The sequence below is a fragment of the Callorhinus ursinus genome, unplaced genomic scaffold (genome assembly GCF_003265705.2).
Source record: "Callorhinus ursinus isolate GAN/ISIS: 27379988/994484 unplaced genomic scaffold, GSC_fseal_2.0 scaffold65, whole genome shotgun sequence".
In the NCBI taxonomy this organism is placed as follows: domain Eukaryota; kingdom Metazoa; phylum Chordata; class Mammalia; order Carnivora; family Otariidae; genus Callorhinus; species Callorhinus ursinus.
Window position 1 is genome coordinate 3,499,323 of NW_027397127.1, and position 6,585 is coordinate 3,505,907.

The 6,585-nt window shown below is 41.8% G+C and overlaps 1 pseudogene; it reads right to left on the reverse strand.

Moving 5' to 3' along the window:
• Positions 1 to 5,209: 5,209 nt before the first annotated feature.
• On the reverse strand, positions 5,210 to 5,959 carry LOC112810198 (centromere protein V pseudogene; annotated as a pseudogene).
• Between the last annotated feature and the right edge of the window lie 626 nt (positions 5,960 to 6,585).

Genomic DNA, 6,585 nt, shown 5'->3' on the forward strand with positions numbered 1-6,585 from the left:
ATTGTACTTTAAAAGAAATAGAAACATTCCTTCTTCTGAGAAGAGAAGGAAAAGATCAGTTATGACAGATACTGTAGAGTGGCTCACCCAACACACTTCCTGCTGAAATCTTTATTTCTCATCCTTGGAGTTAAGAGTTTTGCTTGGAATATAAACCAAGTATCAACCAAGGTTGTAGCATTAAGATTAACGGTAGGAGAGGCACCTGGGTGGCTCAGTCGGTTGGGCATCTGACTCTTGATTTCTACTCAGGTCATGATCTCAGGGTGGTGGGGACCAGCGCCGAGTCAGAGCTGGAGTCTGCTTTGGTTTCTCCCTCTCCTTCTCCCTCTGCCCCTCCCTGCTCTCCATCTCAAATAAAATCTTTTTAAAAAAGAAAAATGGTAGGGAATTTCAGAAGTTGGCATGTACTGGCCCCTTCTTGTGGCTTTTTAAAAAGCTCCATAAGAAAGTGATGAATTCAGGCTGCGGAAATGTAACGAAAAATAAATGTACTAAGAGAGATGCTTTCAGCCTTCGGCTTGTAATTTAAGTTTAGTAGTCAGACTAGTGGTCTAGAGCAGAGAATACAAGATGCTTACCCAATATCCATTTCCCTTTCTTTTTTTCACTAACAGAGCACTAACTTTTGGGAAGCATTTTCCAATCTCCCTGGCAGACAGGCACAGCTATATTTCACACTTCTGATCAAAGGTATGATGGAGAAATTGTTGGTTATAACTTCTGAGGATGCTTCTTAAAAGAGGTGGGTGAGCTGACAACAAAGCCATACCCTAAGGATGGCGGTAAGCCATACCAGTACTGGATTGCCCCCCTATGGACTTCTAAATGAGAAAAAAAATACACCCCAAATTTGTTTGAGCCACTGTTTTCCACTTTCTGTAACTACCAGCCAAATGTAAATTCTTAATTGGTATGCTAGATAAGATGTGAGTAACTATACTTTATTTACTTAGTGAAACTTAGTAATCTGTGTTCACTGTTTACTCAGTGAAGGAGAAGTCCAGGTCGGTCTGTTGAGAATTACATTATTTGAATTCAATAAGAATAGTATTGAATGGCTATTGTGTGCTTGGCACTAATATTTACTGAAATAAATCTTTACTGACAATACCATAACCCTTACATTATATTTCCTCTTTCTGGGACAATTTTGAAGGTCTGCACCCTGGTATTCATCTCCTTTCCTGGTCTGCCCAGTGGGCTGAACTTTGGAGGAAATTTTATGGCTGCAGACAAAAAACTTGCCAGGTTGACAACCCATATCCTGCATTTTTACACCTCAAAATCGAGCACTTTATACCCCCAAGACAACACATTATATTTAACTTACATTATGTATAGTCATATACTCAGCTGAAAATATACACGTTTTTCATTACAAATAAGATTTGTTTCATAAGTGTCTGCATTCCCTTGCTCTCATGAATATTACTTGGTTGCCCAGCATCCATTTCCTCCTTTTCTGTTTCTAAGGGTACCCAGATTTCTGACCAGGTATTTGCCCCTCTTCCATGCAGCTAATATATGCATACACAAATTTGCACACAGGTGCACACATTTATGCTTTCCATCATCTATGAGCCTATGTCTGTGAAATGATTTCTCTCTTTATACAATTAAAAGGCCTCTGTAGATAGTAAATAAAGAGGCTGCCTATGGGAAAGTGTTTGCGTGAAAAAGAGATGACTAACAGAAGGGTAAGGAACAGTGCTGGTGGGTGATAGTAGGCTCCCCTCCAAATGGTAATTATCTGGTTTTGAATTCTGTGACAACAGAGCCATGCAAAAAAGGGCAGGTCCCAAGAGTGCTTGGCTGCACTTACCAGGACTGACTGTGGCAGGCAGTTAATAAGAGAGGATCCTGAAGCCTAGCTAGAAAGGATAGATCCCAGGAAATCATTCCAAGCAAGCAGAAGCAGGAGAGAGGGGTAGAGCAGGGATCCGGGAGACAAAGTGGGCCAGACGGTAAAGAAGCGGTAACACCAAGGAACCAAAGAAATGATACTAGGAGGCTGAGAAGTTCAAGGTGAGCATCAGTGAAACAGGCTGGGATGGAGCTTGGTGTGTGTGCAGGATAAGGATCATTCAGAAACTCATCTCCAAGAAGTGGGAATGTAGTTTCAGACCCCCTATCTGAATGTTTTGGCTTCTCCTACCAACAGGGGTGAGTCTTAAAGGAGCAGATTACAACCAAATAGTATTTCATTGAAAATAAACATCATGGCAGAATGGATTACCTACACGCTTGTTTTTAACTCCATGACCTCATCATATAGCAATAAATTTACTAAGACTACCCTACGGGGCCACCAGGTGCCAGGCACTCCTAAGAGAATTTAGCACGAATTATCTCAGTGGATTTTTACAATAGCCTTATGAGATAAGTACTGTAATTGTTCCCGTTTTGAAAATGAGAAAACAAAAGTTCAGAAACCGTAAGTCATTTGCCCGAGATCATCCAGCTAATAAGTGGCACAGCTGGACTGCAAGCCCAAATGTGTCATATTCCAGAAAGTGTGTGCTCATGAGTGCATGTTACCCTGCTTACCTGATATCTCCTAGCTGTTTTCAGAGACATAGGCCATCTGATCTTCCCCATTATTAGTTTGCTTAGCATGTACGGACGCCTGGGTGGCTCAGTGAGTAAAACGTCTGACTTGGGCTCAGGTCACGATCTCAGGGTCCTGGGATCACCCCACGCTCAGTGGGGGGTCTGCTTATCCCTTTACTCCTCCCCTTGCCCATGCACATGCGCGCTCGCTGCCTCTCCCCTCCCGCCCCCGCGGGCACGCACGCACCTGTGCTCTTTCTCAAGCAAATAAAATCTTTTATAAAATAGTTTGCTTAGCATGTAGATGAAGGTGCCACTTCATCCATTTAGCAGTGAAGAAGAAATACATGGAGAATACAGAATGAAAAAGACTCAAGAAAGCAGGAAATGGCTGAGCTATGAGTAGAAGTCCCCTCCATTCCACAGGATTCACCTGGAAATGCTGAGCAAATGCCAACTGCAATGAATTGCATGCCATCGGGAAGCTGTGCTATAATAAACCAAAGATACATTTTTTTCCTTGAAGAATTGTATTTTTGCTGATGCGGTCTTTTGGAACGTCTGACATTTTCAGGAGGCTCCCAGGGATATGGTAGATCAGCACTTGAAATTCTCTGCACAGCTCATGGTCTGATGCCGGATGTTCTTGGCAAACTCTGAAGAAGCTTTGAACTCCTCCTCACAAAGTTCAAGTGGCTTTCCTTTCTATGCTTTTGTGAATTTCTCAAGACTTTAAAAAAGTAAAGATGGTTTATGGCAACACCAACTTGCAGTGATTTTGCAAAAACAATACCATTTCAGAAGACTTATCACTTAAGTCTTTCAAAATGAGGAATAAGGTGACTTTCACTGCAGTTTAAGGCAACACAATCCATAAAACAAAAAGACCCCCAAATAGCCAAAGCAATCTTGAGAAAGAAGAACAAAGCTGGATATATCACAATTCTAGATTTCAAGATACACTACAAAACTGTAGTAACCAAAGCTGTATTGGCACAAGAATAGACACATAGATTAATGAAACAGAATAGAGAGCCCAGAAAGAAACCCATGCTTTATACGGTCAATTAGTCTATGACAAAAGAGGCAAGAATATACAGTGTGGAAAAGACAGTCTCTTCAATAAATGGTGCTGGGAAAACAGCTACATGCAAAAGAATGAAACTGGACCACCTTCTAACACCATACATGAAAATAAACTCAAAATGGATTAAAGACCTAAATGTGAGACCTAAAATCATAAAAACCTTAGGAGAGAACATAGTAATTTCCTTGACATCAGTTGTAGCCACATTTTCCTAGATATGTTTTTATAGGCAAGGGAAACAAAAGCAAAAATAAACTATTGAGACTTCATCATAATAAAAAGCTTTTGCACAGTGAAGGCAACCATCACTGAAACAAAAAAGGGCAACCTACTGAATGGGAAGAGATGTTTGCAAATGACATATTCAATAAGGGGTTAATATCCAAAATACATAAAGAACTTATGCAACTCAACTTACACACACAAAAACAATCCAATTAAAAAATGGGCAGAGGACCTGAATAGATATTTTTCCAGAGGAGGCATACAGATGGCCAACAGACACAGAAAAGATGCTCAAAATCACTAATCATCAGGGAAATGCAGATCAAAGCCACCATGAGCTTTCACTTTACACCTGTCAGAATGGCTAGAATAAAAAAAAAAAGAAATCACAAGCGTTGGTGAGGATTTAGAGGCAAGGGAATCCTTGTGCACTGTTGGTGGGAATGTAAGTTGGTACAGCCACTGTGAAAAAAGTATGGGGTTTCCTCCAAAAAATTAAAAATAGAAATACCATATGATCCAATAGTTCCAAGGTATTTGGTATTTACTAGGTATTTACCCAAAGAAAACAAACAAAAACACGAACTTGAAAAGATAAAAGCACCCTTATGTATTGCAGTATTATTTACAATAGTCTAGATATGGAAACAACCCAAGTGTACATCAACAGATAAACGGGCAAAGAAGATGTGGTATACATATACACAATGGAATACTACTCAGCCATAAAAAAGCCATTTGTGGCAACATGGATGGATCTAGAGGGTATTTTGCTATGTAAAATAGGTCAGACCGAGAAAGACAAATACTGTATGATTTCACTCATATGTGGAGTCTAAAAACAAAGCAAATGAATACACAAACAAAAAGCAGAATCAGACCTATAAATACAGAGAACAAACTGAGGGTTGCCAGAGGGGAGAGGGGAGCAAAACGGGCGAAAAGGACTGGGAGGTACAGGCTTCCAGTTATGGAATGAATAAGTCATGGGAATAAAAGGTACAATATAGGAATATAGTCAATGATATTATAATAGTGTTGTGTGGTGACAGATGGTAGCCACATTTGTGATGAGCATAGCATGACATATAGACTTGTTGAATCACTATGTTGTACACCTGAGACTAATGTAATGTTATATGGCAACTATACTCAAATAAAGACATTTAAAATTTTTCTGAAAAAACAGGTAGCTGGTGCAAACTGCAGAGATCAAGATGGCTGCTCCCAATGGAACCAGCAGCCTAGGTCAGCCACTTTCATAAACACCACCGAGGTGCAGTGGGGATAGCAAAGCTGCTAACGCCAATCATTCCTCTTTTTCAAGAAGGGAGAAGCAGGAGCTTACTCCTTAGACATGGTCTTGATGGTCTTGTGCTCTTTCATGGCTTTCCCCCAAGCGCTGCTATTGAATCTCTCAGTGCCCACACTCCACGTAGCACTCTTATCTAGGCCATGTGGAATGACTCTAAAGACTCCAGGGTTTGAGTGGGGAGTGTAAATCTCTGAACACCACATCTCTTACAGAAGGCGTGCTATGCTTTGTGCTTGTTGAATGTGTATGTGGTTGTGCCCTCAGCTTCCTTGAGGAGCTTGAAGCGAGAAGCTGGTACCATAAAGGGTGTATTCTGCTTCCTGCAGATGCTGCAGTTGCGAAGATGTGCAAGTCTTCTGAGGCCCAAACTTTAAAGTGATCTGCTCCATAGTGGCAACCTCCTATGTGGTTCACCAGGGCCTGGTATCCCTATGTGTCCCACAGCAGCTTGGTGGCACCCTCGATGGTGAGCCTCTGCCGCTTCTGGAACACCTCTCAGACTCCCACCTATCACTCAGGTCCAGCTTGTCCACCAAGGGCATCAGGGTTGCTAGAGATGGCAGAGGTGATGGCCATGGAAGTAGCATGAGCTCTGACAGTAGCTGTTTACTCAGCCTGTCTCCTAGGCCCCTGGCAGCGATGACCTCACCTGCCCTTGGCTGAGGGCTGTCTTGCTGTGGCCCAGCTCCCATTCTGGACCTGGCCTGAGAAGCACGGAGTGGGGCCTGGTGGCTGGGCGGGAGTGGGGCACCACAGGTCCCTGGGCTGCTTCTGTCCATGTGGCTTGGTGACCACACTGTTCCTTGCACACCGCATTATTCTGCACAGGTTTTTTTATAGTACTCTAATGTATTTTCTCTTCTGTATGATTTTCTTGATAACGTTTTCTTTTCTCTAACTTACTTTATTGTAAGAATATCAGGTGTGATACATATAACATCCAAAATATGTGTTAATCAAGTATTGATGTTATCGGTAAGGCTTCTTGTCAACAGTAGGCTATCAGTAGTTAAGCTCTGAGGAGCTAAGAGTTACATGCAGATTTTCAACTGGCGTGGGGAATCAGCACCCCTCACCTTAGCCCTGTAGTTCAAGGCTCAACTGCTGTACTAAAAATAATAGCAGCAAATATTTATATAGAACAAATATTATTTTACTTGTGAAAATTAACAAAGGGAAATCTCATTTAGAATGGGGTTGGGAAGCCAGCAGGGGGAACCCTCATGCCCTACCACTGGTGGTCAATAGCGGACTCAATAGGAAGAGACATACCTTGCAAGTTAATACTACTTTAGATACTACCTTACTACCCCAGGAGGAAGAAAGTTTTCCTCTTCCCTGGCAAAAGCCCAGCCAATGAGAGACTGTCACAACTCAGCCAATGAAAAGCCACTATACTTCAAAC